The 16,631-nt window shown below is 43.9% G+C and overlaps 1 protein-coding gene and 2 long non-coding RNA genes across 7 annotated transcripts in view; 2 read left to right on the top strand and 1 right to left on the bottom strand.

The window, feature by feature from the left end:
• The window catches only part of Alk (ALK receptor tyrosine kinase), a 722,886-nt gene that overhangs the window by 194,128 nt on the left and 512,127 nt on the right, over nucleotides 1-16,631 (bottom strand). The window lies entirely within an intron of this gene.
• LOC116080920 lies at nucleotides 10,377-11,406 on the top strand. Its single transcript, XR_004114672.1, has 2 exons — nucleotides 10,377-10,756; nucleotides 11,244-11,406. It is a non-coding gene; the product is annotated as an uncharacterized LOC116080920 (long non-coding RNA).
• On the top strand, nucleotides 13,328-15,712 carry LOC116080923. Its single transcript, XR_004114675.1, has 2 exons — nucleotides 13,328-13,386; nucleotides 15,597-15,712. It is a non-coding gene; the product is annotated as an uncharacterized LOC116080923 (long non-coding RNA).

Genomic DNA, 16,631 nt, shown 5'->3' with positions numbered 1-16,631 from the left:
AAAAACAAAAAAACCAAAAAAACAAAAAAAGAAAAGAAAAAGAAAGAAAGAGGGAACTCTCAAATCTTCAAACAAGCTATTCATAGGAGATGTTTCTTTAAGATGGTTTTTGGCTACTGTGATGTGGGAGGTGAGGCCTAGACTCACTTCTCAGCTTCACAGTCTATTGGCTCTGCCATCTTAGTGATTTAACGTCTATGGCTTTCACTTTCCTAACCTTTAAGATAGAGGTCATAAAATGAACTCAGTGTCATCCTGGGATATGCAGTAAGACTCTGGCTCAACCAACCAACCAACCAACCAACCAACCAACCAACCAACCAACCAACTTACCATCCCGTCCCATATAACCATCCACCCCAAATAACCAACATAAGATGTAGGCCATAATGCTTGTCTTGCTAGATTGTGTTTGAGCATCTGTGAGAAAGACTCAGGCAAGGTAGTGAGATGAGTTCTTCTCACACAATAGGTCCTCAACAAGGGAATTATTCTTACAGAAGACCATAGCTTTCATTATGGAATCATGCTGGCCCAGGCAAATGTTTGTAGATCCATTTCTTTATGAGATGTAGGAGTGAAAAGATGGTACATAAAAGAGACTGAGAAGAACACTAAGGATTCCTGAATTAACAGTCACTGTGCTTGTTCAAATAAAAACGTAAGTGGGTCTTCATATGAGTAACATAACTCTAATAAATTGTGTTGGGACATCCCTACAAGAAGATATGTTAGCTTTAGATTGTGATTTTTCAGATCAACCATCTTCTCAGAACTGAGTAAAGGCTTGTCCACATTATAGATAAGCATCTCTTTCATTCTTGTAGCTTCCTGCAACCTGGAAGATGATTGCTGCCTACTTCAAAATTAACATTTCTTGATGCACCACTTGTTCTTCAGGGGTTATGTGCATTGCTACATATTCAAGTTTATTGTGGGGCTACAAAGAGTTTGAGATTTATCTTGCACTTGAGTAGCATACAGACTGTTGAGAAGAAATATATACCAAAGTTTATGATGAGCGACAGGGCATCAGAGCTAAGGGAGTGGTGTATAGGTATGAGGCATGGCGGGCAGAGTGATTGCTCAGATGAGGCAGGAATTGGGAAGTTGGGGCTATAGACCGGCACAAATACCCAGGCAGAAGCTGGACAGAGAGTATATGTTCTGAATACACAGTGGTCCCATTGGGTGAGAGGAACTGGTTTGTTTGTTTTTTTTAAATTAAACTCCACAGGGAGGATGATCCATGTGTCTCACTTCCCTGCTTTCTCCCTGGCAAGATGGTGGATCCTTCAGCATCATGTCTTATGTAACGTGGATGCTCAACCAATATTTGCTGAAGGAGAGGAGAAACAACTGAACATATTTCTATCAAATCTGACAATATTCTGATATTCTTGGGCAAAATTATGTGGTAGTGGAGCTGAGTGAATCTAAAAATTCATGTTTACTCACTAACGATAACCATCATCTGTCTAGGTGATAACTATGCCTTTCCTATGAGGAGGTACCGAAGGATGGAGGTTGACAGGAGTAGGGTGACGCAGGGAGGGGGCAGTACAGAAAACCACATGGTTCATCAAGTGACTCATGGTAGCTGCATTTGCCAAGAGCCAAAAGGAAGGAATCAGAGAATTACACAATCAAGACCTGGGGGTACTTGAGTTCTCAAAGAGGAAAAATCCTATCTGATACACTAATGCTCTCTACCTTACAGGTCAAGTCAATACAAACATTGCCTGCAATGCAACTCCAGTCACACTAACAGCAATAATACAGAGATAAATAATGCTCTTAACATTCATTGAGAGTCAATCTAGGCTCTGCTTAGAGCTGGGGTCTGACATGCAGGGTAGTGCAACTGAGACTTTAAGAACAACATCTTATCCACCCTTCTAAACTCCTTGAGCTAAGAACAATCTACCACGATCTTTGTTTCAATTTCTAGCCCTGGAAAACATGGGTGGGGAAGTGAAACTTTGAGACACAGCCAGCTTCATATTCTGGGCTGGCCCTGACAGCCATGATGTTAGGTGGTAATGAACCCTCTAGCTGGAGTCAACAAAGTCATGAGCTGGGTTGGGGCAGCAGAAGTTATATGAATCAGACAAGTATGCAAGTCCCTGTCACACAGAACTCAGTGGTGTGGTAGTGGTTGTTATGAAGTGTAACCCTGTCACAGTTCGTGTGACACGGCTGACATTCTTCTGTTGTGTCTTTGCTCAGACTCTCTCTCTCTCTGACAAGGGTGTGAAGGTGTGAAGATGTGTTAGAAATAAGGAGCCAAGCCAGTGGGAGCTTGTCTAGATCAATACAGGAGGACAGGACACCAGCTGAAGCGCTCCCTTCACCCTGACACATACCTTTCACATTGACCTTAAAGTATACTTTGTGGTAATTTCATAGCAAGTAAAAACTATTCAACACAGCTTAATATGGCTCCCTTAAGCCAGCTTGCATGTAAAGAAGTTTTGTGGGACATACAATGAGAAAAATGTTCAACCAGTGTAAATTCTAGTGTGAAGTCCTCTTTTGCTTATACACTTTGTCTACTGATACTATGTGAATGGCATGAGGTCTTTCAAAGTCTTAACTTTGTTATCTGCTTGCCCTTTGCAATGTCCTAGAGGTTAGACTTGGGAGCCAAGGTAGGGGCTCAGTTGATAAAGTGCTTATCTGGGGACCTGAGTTCAGATCCCCAGCACCCATGTAAAAGCAAGGTGCTGTGGTAGACATCTATCACTCCAGTGCTGGAGGGAGAGGAATTGGAGATACATAGATCAATGAGGCAGCCTAGTCAGACTAGAAACAGAGACCCCATCTCAAAAACTGAAGTGGAAAGCAACTGAGCGAGACATATAAAATTGACTTTTGACCTCCGTACACATAAGCACATGAATACAAGCTCCTGAAATAAGTATATGCATGTATAAATTCATCTCTCTCTTTCTCTCTGTCTCTGTCTCTCTCTCTCTTTCACACACACATGCACACACACACACACACACACACACACACACACACAGGTAAGTGTGCCATGGAGAGAACTAGGACTTGGGACTGGATTGGAATTAAGGATGAAGTTTTTAGCTGTGTCAGAATCTGACTCAGCCCATGGTAGAGAAGAGCTGCCTCCTGCCCCAGGCTCCACAGAAGAGGGCTGGAAACAGAAAGGGTGCCAAGGCAGGATGGACTTCATCTGGACAAAGGGTTGTCTTGGTTGAGACTTAGCATTAGCAAGAAGCTTCATATCATCAGAGATGCTGAATAACTGATGGGGCAAACCCAGGCAAGAGCCCTAGCACTGAGCAAAGTGCCCAGACTCTTTGGGTCTTATCTTGGCCTATTTTAGCTTCTTTTAGTTATCTTTGTCTCTCTCCTTATACCCCTTCCCGTGCCCCCTTCCCCTTTCTCCCTCTTCCCTTTCCTTCCCTCTTTTCTTCTCTTCTACTTCCTTATTTCCCCATTTCCTTCTCTTTCCATTTCCTATCCTCCTTTAAGAAAAAAATATATTTCTTAGGAATAAAAACTTTGGAACTAGACTTTCTGATTTATAATCTCATTTCTGCCTCTTCCTAGCCATGTGACCTCAGGCCAGCCACCTAACCTCTCTGTGTCTGAATTTCCTATTTGCAATTGCAAGGAAAACTTGCAATAGAAGTATTCTTAACTAGTCTCCACATGACTGATTTGCCTGCTGGATCAGAACACACCACTTCGAATTCCGTAAATGTTCTCCGAATGCTGTCCACAGTTACTGTGTTTAAGCTGTTCAGTACCCGGCCCTCCTGTCTCTACTCACATCACCTGAGTTATACCTACTGAGCATCAGGCATACCTGCCCAGACCTGTTCAAACTGGATCATGCAGGTGAACTCATTAAGCTGATGCAACAGACAGTGGACGAGTTTGGACAGACTGAATAAGTCACTACAAATGTTGATGTCAAGTTAGGTCTGAATAGGGCAACCAGAAGAGATCAGGGGGAAGTGCTTGAAATCCAGAGAGCTCCCAAAGCCTTTTGGGGTTACTTCCTCTTTCGAGGAACTGAGGCTGAGCATCACAGATGAAGGAAGGGGTCTGAGTGTGACTGATGTGAGAGCTACCATGGAGCTCTGGTTGCAGACTATACTGGAAGCAAAGATGGTGGCCTGACACCAAACAGTGGTCAGATTCATTCACATTTGTTTCCTGTAAACTGAAACACGACATTTCAGGATGGAAACTGATTCCCAAGCAACTACAGACCTCAGTCTCATGGTCTAGGCCTAGGAGGGGTTCTCTCATGCCTTGATTTGTATAAAGAAGTACATGGAAGATTTGGAAATGTGTTTTTCCCTTGTTAGCAACGAAGGGATGATAATTGCCCAGAGAAAACAAAGAGGTGACAGAAAAAAATCTCAGGCTAAGGGTGGTGACCTGAGACCCCGAAGCTAAGGGTGGTGACCCTGAGACCCTGAAGCTAGGGGTAGTGACCCTGAGACCCTGAAGCCCTTCCTCCTCTGGATTCTGGATTTGGTTTCAAGCAAGTCCATATCCTTCAGGTTCTTCTGTATTTATCTGCTGATGCCCCTGTGGGGCTGAGGGACTGAGTGGGACTCAGCTTGACTTTGGGCAGTGAGTGTGAGAGGAGAATTGATTTGTTCTGTACTGGTACCTCAGAAGTGACAGAAGGTTCTAGAAATGTGCTGTGAGAGGAACCCATCAAGGTTTCCCATGCTACAAAAGCAAAAGGCAGTCTTTCTAGCAGGTGGGTGGTAGGCTCTGATTATATATAGTCAGGTATGACCTTCCTTTTGCTTTTTGAATTCTTTCTCCAAGGAGGTGTGAGCATGCCACCCAGCTATGGCCAGTGGGACTCTGAATTAATCCCCCCTCTTCTCTCTTTCCTCTACCAGTTGCTCTTTAACACCTTCCATTCTTTTCAAACATAAGCCAGATCTGTTCTGGTGCCTGCACTTTTCTTTTATATACATCATCTCACAGAAAGGAATGAAGCCAGCATTGAAATATGAAGTGTCATTTCTGCAGACTCTCTCCATCAGGACAGCCTGCCTCTGTCTTGAACCCTGAGTCCTGAGTGAGGTCAGGGCTGAAGCAGCCATCCTGGGCCACCACCTTACCACCTCTTAGCTCTTTTCCCAGGATTCACGATCTCAGAACTGTAATGCTGCATGCTCTTCGAACACTCAGAAGCCTAGCCTGCTCCCCAGAGAGGCAGCCTAAATGTCACTTGGTTTTTTAACAGATTGATTGGTCTGAAAAAGAATTCAAGCCTCTGAGCCAAACAAAATGTGGATGCCTTTGCTCATGTCAGTCATAAATCTCTGGCCAAGTCAAGCCAGCGTACTGAAACTTTATATGGTTAGGAGGTGGTCCTGGCTATGAACTGTGGTTCCCATATGCAAAATCTGGGACTGGAATTAGTGGTCAGCCATGGAAGGGCAAAGGACTTGGGGATATTGGGTAAGAAGAGCCTGCAGACTTGTACCGAACCACCTGAATTGATGATGCATATTGCAAGCTATACTCATTCTGCAGCTCTGCTGGGGTAGCCATGTAGGACTGCGGTGGCAGTTGACAACAGATTTGATGAACAGAAGGGGCCTCGAACCCCTTGGGGCACAGGATCTGGTAAGGTCTACTACCCATAACAGACACGAAGCATCATGGACAATGATGTCATAGCAGGGTTGAGAGGTTCCAAATCTGTCCTGAGTTTTGGCTCTTGCCACATTTAATTCTATTAGTAGCTTATCTCCTTGGATGGCTGTTTTTCAAAGACTGAACTGCAGGGCTACATCAACCTATACTCTGCAGCCATTTTGGAACCAGGGTCTGGGTTGATCTTGAAACTCAAAACATAACCAGGGCTCTCCTCACTCTGAGTACTGCCCATGGCTTACTGCACATGGCAAAGGGCTCTATGCCTCTGCTCTTGCTGCCACTGTTCTCTGTATCCAAAGCCCGTTTTCTACATTTTTGCCCACTAAGTTGATCTTCCCTTACCAAGGCTCACCTTGACGTCATGGTAGGCATACAGTTCCTTGGTTTGACCAGGTAACTGTTAGACAGGACAGTGGCAAGACAGTGGCAAGAGGAACCCAATTCTGCTCAGAAGTCTTAGAAATGCTTCCTGAAGGTGGTGACGTTTGTGTTGTCTGACTTCTCTTGGTCTCATTAAAGTGGGCAGGAAAAGTGATACCATTTGTTGACTTGTGCTCCTGTGCTCCCAATATTGATTGAAGACTTAAAATCATCCACTATTATGCCATCACCACCAGTATGGGCTCCCTCTCTGAAACCCTAAGACAAAAGCAACCTTTTGTTTCCATAAGTTGCTTTTGGTTATGGGATTTTATCATAGCAACAGAACAGTAACTAGTACTCTTGAAGCAGCATGCTGTGTTCTCTTACACATTTGCCTCTGCCTCTCAGATGAACAGAATCACAGGGAGGCTCCTCTGTGCAATGGCACCAGAGTGCATTGCTAATGAGCCAGTGGACTACTTACTTGTCTCCTTGCTGTGGTGAAACAACTGAATAAAGGAAAGGGTTATTTTGGCTCTCAGGTCCGGGCTATGGCCCATCATGGTGGAGACAGCCAAGGGAAATGAGGGAGGCAGCTGGTCACATGTGTCATAGGTAGGGAGCAAACCATACAGAATGGTAGTGCCTGGTTACCAAGTTTTCTCTTTTCTATCAGTCCAAGACCCCAGCCCTTAGAATGGCCCTGTGTGCATTTAGGGGAGCGGGATTCCCACCTCAGTTAACCTCATCCCAATAATCTCTGAGAGCTATGCCTAGAGACTTGCCACCTACTGATTTTAGAGCCTGTGTGGGTGACAATCAACCTTTACCGCTACACTCAGGCCTCACTAGCCCTGGCCCATCATGGTGGAGACAGCCAAGGGAAATGAGGGAGGCAGCTGGTCACATGTGTCATAGGTAGGGAGCAAACCATACAGAATGGTAGTGCCTGGTTACCAAGTTTTCTCTTTTCTATCAGTCCAAGACCCCAGCCCTTAGAATGGCCCTGTGTGCATTTAGGGGAGCGGGATTCCCACCTCAGTTAACCTCATCCCAATAATCTCTGAGAGCTATGCCTAGAGACTTGCCACCTACTGATTTTAGAGCCTGTGTGGGTGACAATCAACCTTTACCACTACACTCAGGCCTCACTAGCCCCTTAGACTTGCTTAGGAGTTTATACCTTCAAGCTATGCTTGAAGCGACTAGTGGAGTTTAGGCTTAGGGTTCTAGTGTGTTAGCCAAGTGGAAGATTTCTGTAGCATGGCCAACAATTGCCTGAGGAGCCTTGAGATTGTTTGTGCTTTACCTCACAGTCAATTTCTGGGCTGCAACTGACTCCACCAATTTTCATCTGACTTCAGATCAACACAAAACATGACCTGAAACTTCTAAGGATTATGGAGCCTATACTAGAAGCAGAGGCACTTGGGGGAAGACCAGAGCTAGGCTGGGTTAGGCCGGAATGCTCAGGTACAGAGCCAACTTTGCCTTCTGTCTTCTGAGTCCAAGAGGACTTAGAGAATTTTAGTAAGAAATCCCTAAACCTTTGACACTGGACATGACTTTGGAAGCGAGAGCCTGCCATTCTCTAGAAGGGCTTGCATCTGGGTTGGTCTGGGTTAGCCTTTTGGCTTGGGAAATAGCCACCAGTGAAACGAGGCATCCCATTTTCCTCAACTTGCTTCTTACAAGATGTCTGAGGGACGAGCTGCCTGGATACTCACTGTTTATAGATGTCACCGTTGCCACCATAGGGCCTGCAATTGTGAATAACTATCTCAGCAGAACCTGCTGAAGAGTCAGTAAGAACCAGCTTCTGAGGATGAGGTTGCCCAGATGTCTGCGGTGTTTGTAAGAATGCAGCATGGGGTTTCCTCAGTCCAGAGCTTGAGAGTTGCCGATGGGAGTGTGAGGAGCAGGGTGGAGCTAGAATACATGTGCCCCTTGTACTCCTGTCAGTATGGTGTTAAATAGTAAAATGTACTATCTTATAATACTAAATATAAGAAGCCATTCTAGCAGGGCCCCAGTGACTCATCTTGCATGCCCTGGGGCAACTGCATTCCATATGAAGATGCCCTAGCCTGGCCCATTGATTGCCAGAGTGGTCCACATTCTTGGGAGAGGTAGATAGATCATCTTTGTTTTGGTTCAATCCATTAAGAAGTTTGGCCTTTCAGTAGGCAGTACCTGCCAAATTAGGAGATCCTTGTGTCACTCTGCAGGGCCTCTGACTGATGTCCTAGGACACTTCCCCACTCAAACTGCCATTCGCTCTTAGCTATCTCTCCCCAGTGGTGAGACTGGATCCTTAACAAATGTGCCTTCTCGGACTTGCTTCTTGACCGTTTACCCCTTGGTCTCTTTTCCCCCAATACAATGTTTTTATTGATTATTTGGGAATTTCATATGATGTACGCCAATCACACTCACTTCTAATTCCTGCCAGGTTCACCCTCCCACTTTTGTGCCCTCTCACCCAAAAGAAAAAAATATACCAAGTGCAATTTGTGTTGCCTTTATACTCACTGAGCATGGTCAAACTACCAGGGGCCAGCCCATTAAAGACAACTGAGTCCTTCCTCTTCCCATATCAGAAGTCATCAACTATGAAGAGCTACACTGGAGTGTCTATCACAATATTTAAGGACTCCCTTCAATGGCTTCCTGACTGGACTCTTTCTTTCTTTCTTTCTTTCTTCCTTTCTTTCTTTCTTTCTTTCTTTCTTTCTTTCTTTCTTTCTTTCTTTCTTTCTTTCTCTCTCTCTCTCTCTCTCTTTCTCTCTCTCTTTCTTTCTCTCTTTCTTTCTTTCTTTCTTTCTTTCTTTCTTTCTTTCTTTCTTTCTTTTTGTGGGGGATGTTGACATCAGCAACTGGCTTTACAGTCAGGAACTGGCTTTATGGTTGCAGGTTATCTCTGGTCATAGGTCATCTCTGAATCCAGTGATGACAGTGACATCACCCATAGGCAAGAGGGACCCACACATCTGTTGCCATGGCAATCACCATACATTTCCAGCGTCTATCTGGTCCATCTCCCACCTTTACCTGTGAGCAGTTATGTCACAGCCCAAATAAAAGGCAGACCACTCCTGACCTCTCTTTCACTCTTCATCTTTGTCACCTCCTTCCCTCTCTCCTGTGGAACTGTACTGGTCTGGTGTGATCTGTCTGGATGAACTGTGATTCTAACACAACAGGGGGGATGTTAGTCTCTTTAGTGAAGCTCTCTTTTCTGCATCCTGATCTCTGTCCCTCACCCAGCTCACTGTCTCCCAACAGAAGCAGATGTGTTGGGACTACAATGAAACCTTCTCAGTAATTAGAGACTCTAGATACAGAGCTACATTTCTGTTTTACAAACTGCTGGCACCAGATACAAAGCACTCAGTGCATCTCAGTGGTGGCATTCCTATTCCCAGCATCCTGCCTGAGCCCCTTTCCATGCACCTTGATCAGCTGCTCTTTGTGGAGCAAAGCAACAGCTTGCTTTCTGCTCCTTGATGCCAAGGCAGCCTTGCCATGTCTGTGTCCTCTCTGTGTCCTTGGTACTTGTGCTGGCATGAAGTCCTTTTCCAACATGCCAGAGCTTCCTCAGAAAGTACCTGCTTTCTCTTTTTCTTAAGACATCACAGCACTCTTTAGGGTGTAGCAATGTATCTTTCTCCAGTCTCTAGCATCATATTCCTTTATTGTTTTCCATGGATGAATTTCTTTTACACATTGACATGCTCACAGAACTGCACAGCTTTCAAAACAAGCATGGGTAGGAATATATGTCCTAACCCATCTGTCTCCTGTTTCCTATAAGACATTGGGAGAGTGGAGGTAGGGTGGGAGCTTGTTTTCCACTAGAGAAGATAAACCTTTCCTGAGGATCCAGCACTCATTGGTAGGACTGTGGGGACATACCTGTGGTCTGTTTATATGGCTATAGCTTTGATGTTGGTCTCCAAATGGAGGTGACACAAGTTGAATATTCAGATTGGCCATGTCCCAGGTGGCCTCTGTGTAGAAATAATTGAAGTCTTTTAACTGAGGTGTCTAAGAGAGCGATTAAAAGGGAATTGCAATTATTGAGCCCAGAGGTAAAATTTCAGAACTGGCCCATAAATCCTGGTCTGACATGAAATTTAAAACTCCCCAATGGTCCTCAGTGCCATATTAAAAGGGTTTTTAATGCTAAGAAGAAGAAATAATGAATGATAATCAGGGTATTGTTTCTGAATGCAGGAATGTCTGTGAGGGGCAGGATGATGGAGCTGTGGAGGTCAGTATCAGGCTGTATTGTTACATCATTCATGTCACAAGAGACCAGTGAAGGAAGGAAGGGTGGACTTGGTTGGTGGAGACATAAAGATATGCTGGCTGAATGATTCCCCAGTGAACTCTAGCCCAATCTCTGCCTAAATCCAGAGGTGGAGTCTGTGGCTAGGATGTGGACAGTCTGTATGAAGCAGGACCCTGGGTAAGAGACTCACAGTCAGTGGCTGTGGGATTCTTTTGGTGCAAGGCATCTTCTGCGTTTCTGGAAGTCAACCTCCTCAGAGCCTTGAGGCTTGAACTGACACTTACACAGGGAGAATTATGACCTGGGGGGAAATCTTAGCCCCAAAGTTAGGTGGCTTAGGACAAGTCTCCCGGTGCCACTATTGTATCAGTTCCACGTGCCTACTGAAGACTGACCAGAAGAGTGCATTGAAAACATGGATGATAACAGGTTTCTATTTTTCTGACATCTATTATTTTTAGTATTTATTTAGGTTGAGCCATTCTCCTCTGGGTATATTTTTAACCTCTTTTCCTTTAAAATTTCATGGCAAAATCTAGCTAGATGAATTCTTGTAGCTCTTGGATACTAGGATGATGGTCTAGCCAAGGCAGAAAATTCTCACACCATTTCTCTCTGGGATTTGGACTCCGTGCCTGCAGGCTCTTGTAGCATTTCTTTCTTGGCAGTTTCTTCCCACCATCCCCTCATTTCACATGGGAGCATTTAAAAATCTCTCAATTTCTCTCCTCTCTGCCCCTGTCTAGGTTGTCCCTCAATCGTTTCCATATCAACAGCTACCAAACTGGATGTTCTAGTTTTTGTAGTGTCTGGTTCACAGCAGCTGCTGATTTTGACCCTGAGTGCAGGGCTGTGACACTTCCTGTAGAAAATTTTAACTGCTGTGGTTTCCACAGTATAATTCTGTCATCTGCAGGATAGCTCTCTTGACAGCTTTGAGTTCCCCAAAGACTGTGCCTCCAATGAAATGTGATGCTATGCAGACAGCCTCCAACCCTGAGCCTGCAATGCAGAAGGTGCCGATCAACTGTTAGATGTTGTCTCTACTATGAACTCAATGAAGACACCAAAGCCACAAAGAGCCCAAAGCTAAGAGTTCTTTCTTCTTATTATTATTATTATCATTATCATTATTATTATTATTATTATTATTATTATTATTATTATTTTGGTTAGAGATTCCCTCCAAATGGATAGACTCAGTCATTCTGCCTTTTTGCATAAAGGTGTTCAATTTGTCAAGGACACATCTATCAGAATATTGAGGGAAAGACTGTCAAGTAAATGCCTCAATCAATATTCTGTGTCTGTCTCATTCCCCTACCCTGCTCAGATCAGGACTCTGATTCTTTTTTTTTAAAGACAAGATGTCACTTCATAGTCTTGACTGGCTTGGAACTCACTTTGTACTTTCAGATACACAGCAATTCTCCTGCCTCTGATTTCTAGTGCTGGGATTAGAGGTGAGTCACAAATCTAACTTTTTTTTTTAATTTTATTTTTACACTTAGTTATTTGTTTATCTATCTATCTATCTATCTATCTATGTGTGTGTGCGTGCACACACACCACAATACATACTATAGAGGTCAAGGGACAGTTTGTGGGAGTTGATTCTCTTCTTCTACTGTATGGATTCCAGGGATAGAACTCAGGTCATGCGAATTGATAGAAAGTACCTGTGCCTATTGAGCCATGTTACCACCCAAGCCTAGCTTCTGAAGATGCTCTAGAACAATGGTTCCCAACCTGTGGGTCACACCCTCTTTGGAAGCTGTCTTAGTCAGGGTTTCTATTCCTGCACAAAACATCATGACCATGATGCAAGTTGGGGAGGAAAGGGTTTATTTGGCTTACTTCCACATTGCTGTTTATCACAAAGGAAATCAGGACTGGAACTCAAGCAGGTCAGGAAGCAGGAGCTGATGCAGAGGCCATGGAGAGATGTTTCTTACTGGCTTGCTTCTCCTGGCTTGTTCAGCCTGCTCTCTTATAGAACCCAAGACTTCCAGCCCAGGGATGGCACCACCCACAAGGGGCCCTACCCCCTTGATCACTAATTGAGAAAATGCCCCACAGCTGGATCTCATGGAGGCACTTCCCCAACTGAAGCTCCCTTCTCTGTGATAACTCCAGCATGTGTCAAATTGACACACAAAACTAGCAAGTACAGAAGCCAAAAGACCCTTTCACAGGGGTCACATATCAGATATCCTGCATATCAGATATTTATAATATGATTGACAACAGTAGCAAAATTACAGTTATGAAGTAGTAACAAAAATAATTTTATGGCTGGGGTTACCACAACATGAAGGTATTAAAGGATCCCAGTCTTAGGAAGGTTGAGAACCACTGCTCTAGAATATCTTATTCTAGGCTAGCTTTGGACCAGTACACTCTTCCTCTGCAACCTGTATGGGATTTTGTTGGGATTATAGTACTTTTAAAAAAATTGATTGACTTCCAAAGTAAACAAAGTCCTTTATACTTGGAGATCCTTGTATTTTCATACACAATACATTTGCCTCTAAGAGGGGGGTATCCTAATTTCATTATCTTGACCTCTTCTTAAACAGAAAGTCTTTAAATATTTATCAAAACAGACCACTTTACATCACAGGCTAGGCTTAGGTGACAGGTGACTTTAAAGAATAATGGACACAGTCATCCAATGTGGAAGAACAAGTGACAAACATCTACAGCAAGATGTCTGGGAGCAGAACAAATGGAGGATAAAATATAGATTCTACCCTCATGGATGGCCAGTGTGAAGACAGGCAAGTAATGAATCAGTTATGTTCCTTATTTCTTTGACCAAATACTTCATAGAAAGAAAGCTGAAGGAGAAAATTTATATTTGGCCTGTTTATGGAAATACTGTCCAGCATGGGAGGGAAGGAGTAAGAGCAGGCAGCTGGCTCACATCTGGGGAGATCAGAAAGTGGAAAGAGGTGATGGTTAGCGCTCAGTTGCTTTCTTCCTTTCTCCCAATTTATTCAGTCTAGGACCCCAACACTTGGATGATTCTGCCCACATTCAAGGCCTTCTTTCCTCAGGTAAACCTCACAGGAAATACTTTCACAAACAACCTGAAAGGTATGTCTCAGTACTGTCCTCCATGTCTTGTAAGCTGGTCAAGCTGGCCATGGGCACAGAGGAAAATTTCCTGAACAGAACACTAATGACTTATGCTCCAAGATCAACAATGGACAAATGGGGACTCATAAAATTACAAAACTTCTGTAAGGCAAAGGACACTGTCCATAGGACAAAATGGCAACCAAGAGATTGGGAAAAGACCTTTACCAATCCTATATCTGATATAGGACTAATATCCAATATATACAAAGAACTCAAAGAACTGAGACTCCAGAGAATCAAATAACCCTATTAAAATGGGGTAAAGTGCTAAATAAAGAATTTTCAACTGAGGAATACTGAATGGCTGAGAAGCACCTAAAGAAATGTTCAACATCCTTAGTCATCAGGGAAATGCAAATTCAAACAACCCTGAGATTCTACCTCATGCCAGTCAGAATGGCTAAGATAAAAAACTCAGGTAACAACAGATACTGGCAAGGATGTGGAGAAAGAAGAACACTCACCCATTACTGGTGGATTACAAGCTGGTACAACCACTCTGAAAATCAGTCTGGCAGTTCCTTAGAAAATTGGACATAGTACTACTTGAGGATCCAGCTATACCATTCCTGGGCATATACCCAAAAGATGCTCCAACATATAACACAGACACATGCTCCACTATGTTCATAGCATCCTTATTTATACTAGGTAGAAGCTGGAAAGAACTTGGATGTCCCTCAACAGAGGAATGGATATAAAAAATGTGGTACATTTACACAATGGAATATTACACAGCTATTAAAAACAATGACTTCATGAAATTCTTAGGAAAATGGATGGAACTAGAAAATATCATCTTGAGTGAGGTAACCCAATCACAAAAGAACACACAGGGTATGCACTCACTGATAAGTGGATATTAGCCCCAAAGTTTGGAATACCCAAGATACGATTCACAGACCACATGAAGCTCAAGAAGAAGGAAGACCCAAGTGTGGATATTTCAGTCCTTCTTAGAAGGGGGAACAAAATACCCATGGGAGCAAATACAGAGACAAAGTGTGGAGCAGAGACTAAAAGAAAGGCCATCCAGAGACTACCCTACCTGGGGATCTATCCCACATCCAGACACCAAACCCAGCCACTATTGGAGATGCCAAGAAGTGTTTGCTGACAGGAGCCTGATATAGCTGTCTCCTGAGGGCTCTGCCAGAGCCTGACAAATACAGAGGCAGATGCTTGCAGCCAACCATTGGACTGAGTGTGGGGTCCCTGATAGAGGAGTTAGAGAAAGGACTGAAGGAGCTGAGGGGTTTGTAACCCTATAGGAAGAACAACAATATCAACCAACCAGACCCCTCCCCAGGGGGCTCCCAGGGACTAAACCACCAACCAAAGAGTACACATGGAATGACTCATGGCTCCAGCCGCATATGTAGCAGAGGATGGCCTTGTTGGGCATCAGTGGAAGAAGAAGTCCTGTGAAGGCTCAATGCCCCAATGTAGGGGAAGGGCAGGGCAGGGAGGTGGGAATGGATGGGTGGGGGAATCACCCTCATAGAAACCGGGGAGTGGGGTGGTATAGGGGGTTTCGGAGGGGAAACAGGGAAAGGGCATAACATTTGAAATCTAAATAAAGAAAATATCCAACAAAAGAAGAGGAAAAAAAAGTAATAGAAAGCAAGTGAGTATAGGAAACTTATTCTAGAAACTTCACTGAAGTGAGTAGTGTAGTGTGTGCCCAGTGTTGCAGCAGCTCCTGGATACGTAATGAATTTTCACTTTGAGGCTAAGTGCTGAGCACATTCAAAGTCAAATAGAGTCCAGCTCCCCATGGAATGGAATTTATTAATTGAGAAAAAATGAAAAAAAAAAAAAGGTAAAGGCAGAAAAAGATATCCCAGGAGGTGCTATGACGTGAAGGAAGTGGAGCAGTCCTTCTGCTCAACTCCAGGGAGGAGAGAAGAACAATCTTTGAGGTGTAGGGAGTGAATTGGAGGTCCTGTTGCCTGATTGCTCCCAGCTTCTAAAGTTCAAATGTTACAGACAGAAAACAATGGTAGAAATGTTGGAAGGAGAATTAATTCAAACTTAAAAGGAGGACATAATGTAACAAGTCTGGAAATAAGTTTCAAAACAGAACTTTTTTTTTTTTTTTTTTTTTTTTTTTTTTTTTTGACAGTGTCCTTTTAAATGATGTGACTCTCCCGGGGACTCTTTCTTGAGAAGCATCTGCCATCCTACACAATAATTAGCCAGCGATACATTTTCTTTGTTGTTCATTAAAGATTAATGAGAGGCTGAGCTTCAGGTCTGGTTCGATGGAGGAACCCTGAAGGGGGTCATGTGAACTTTTCATATTCTTCCTCTCAGAGACTGATGAACATCTTCTCAACAGAACAGCAGCCGTCTGCCTTTTCACCTGCAATATGTCTTTGGTGGAAACCAAGACGTTTTTGGCATGATGTCTCCCACCTTCTGCTCAACAGCACATGCATGGAAAGAGGGAGGAACAGCTGTTTAGAGCTCTGCAGAGGGCTGAACACATTTCATGCTGTGGTGATGGACAGTTTCAGCAGAGCGTGTCTCCCCACTCTGTGTTGAACAGGAATGTCAGGTATGCAGGTGCCAGTGTGCAAACACAGCAAGATCTGGCCAATTTGGAGGCAGGCCCTCTCTTACCAATTTATCTTGTTCTTACTGCTAAATTTTTCCCACCCTGCAGACAGCTACACTGGAGAGAGAGTTTACTTAACAAAAGAGATAAAGGGAAAACTAATGGAGGTTCAAATACTTTGGGTTAAAAATAGCGAGGTGAAGTGATGTAGACAAGAGGGATAAAAGAAACCTGGTATAATTAATGCCCTTCTCGAATTTAGCAGGCCCTGGCCCTTTAAGATTAGTTCACACAAATAGATTCAGGCCGATTTATATCTTCCTCCTCAGAATGATTCCTGGTCTGGTCTACTTTCTGCCCCTTCCCCCCCACCCCCGTCTCTCTCCCTCTCTCTTCTCTCCCCCTCTTCTCTCTTCTCTCTGTCTCTGTGTGTGTCTGTCTGTCTGTCTGTTTCTCTCTCTGTCTCTGTCTCTGTCTCTCTCTCTCTGTCTCTCTCTCTCTGTCTCTCTCTGTCTCTCTGTCTCTGTCTCTGTCTCTCTCTCTGTCTCTCTCTCTCTGTCTCTCTCTCTCTCTCTGTCTCTCTCTCTCTCTCTGTCTCTC

Source organism: Mastomys coucha, unplaced genomic scaffold (assembly GCF_008632895.1).
Source record: "Mastomys coucha isolate ucsf_1 unplaced genomic scaffold, UCSF_Mcou_1 pScaffold6, whole genome shotgun sequence".
Taxonomy (NCBI): Eukaryota; Metazoa; Chordata; class Mammalia; order Rodentia; family Muridae; genus Mastomys; species Mastomys coucha.
Note: the sequence above shows the minus strand (reverse complement) of the source record. Positions and strands in the feature narration are given on the sequence as shown.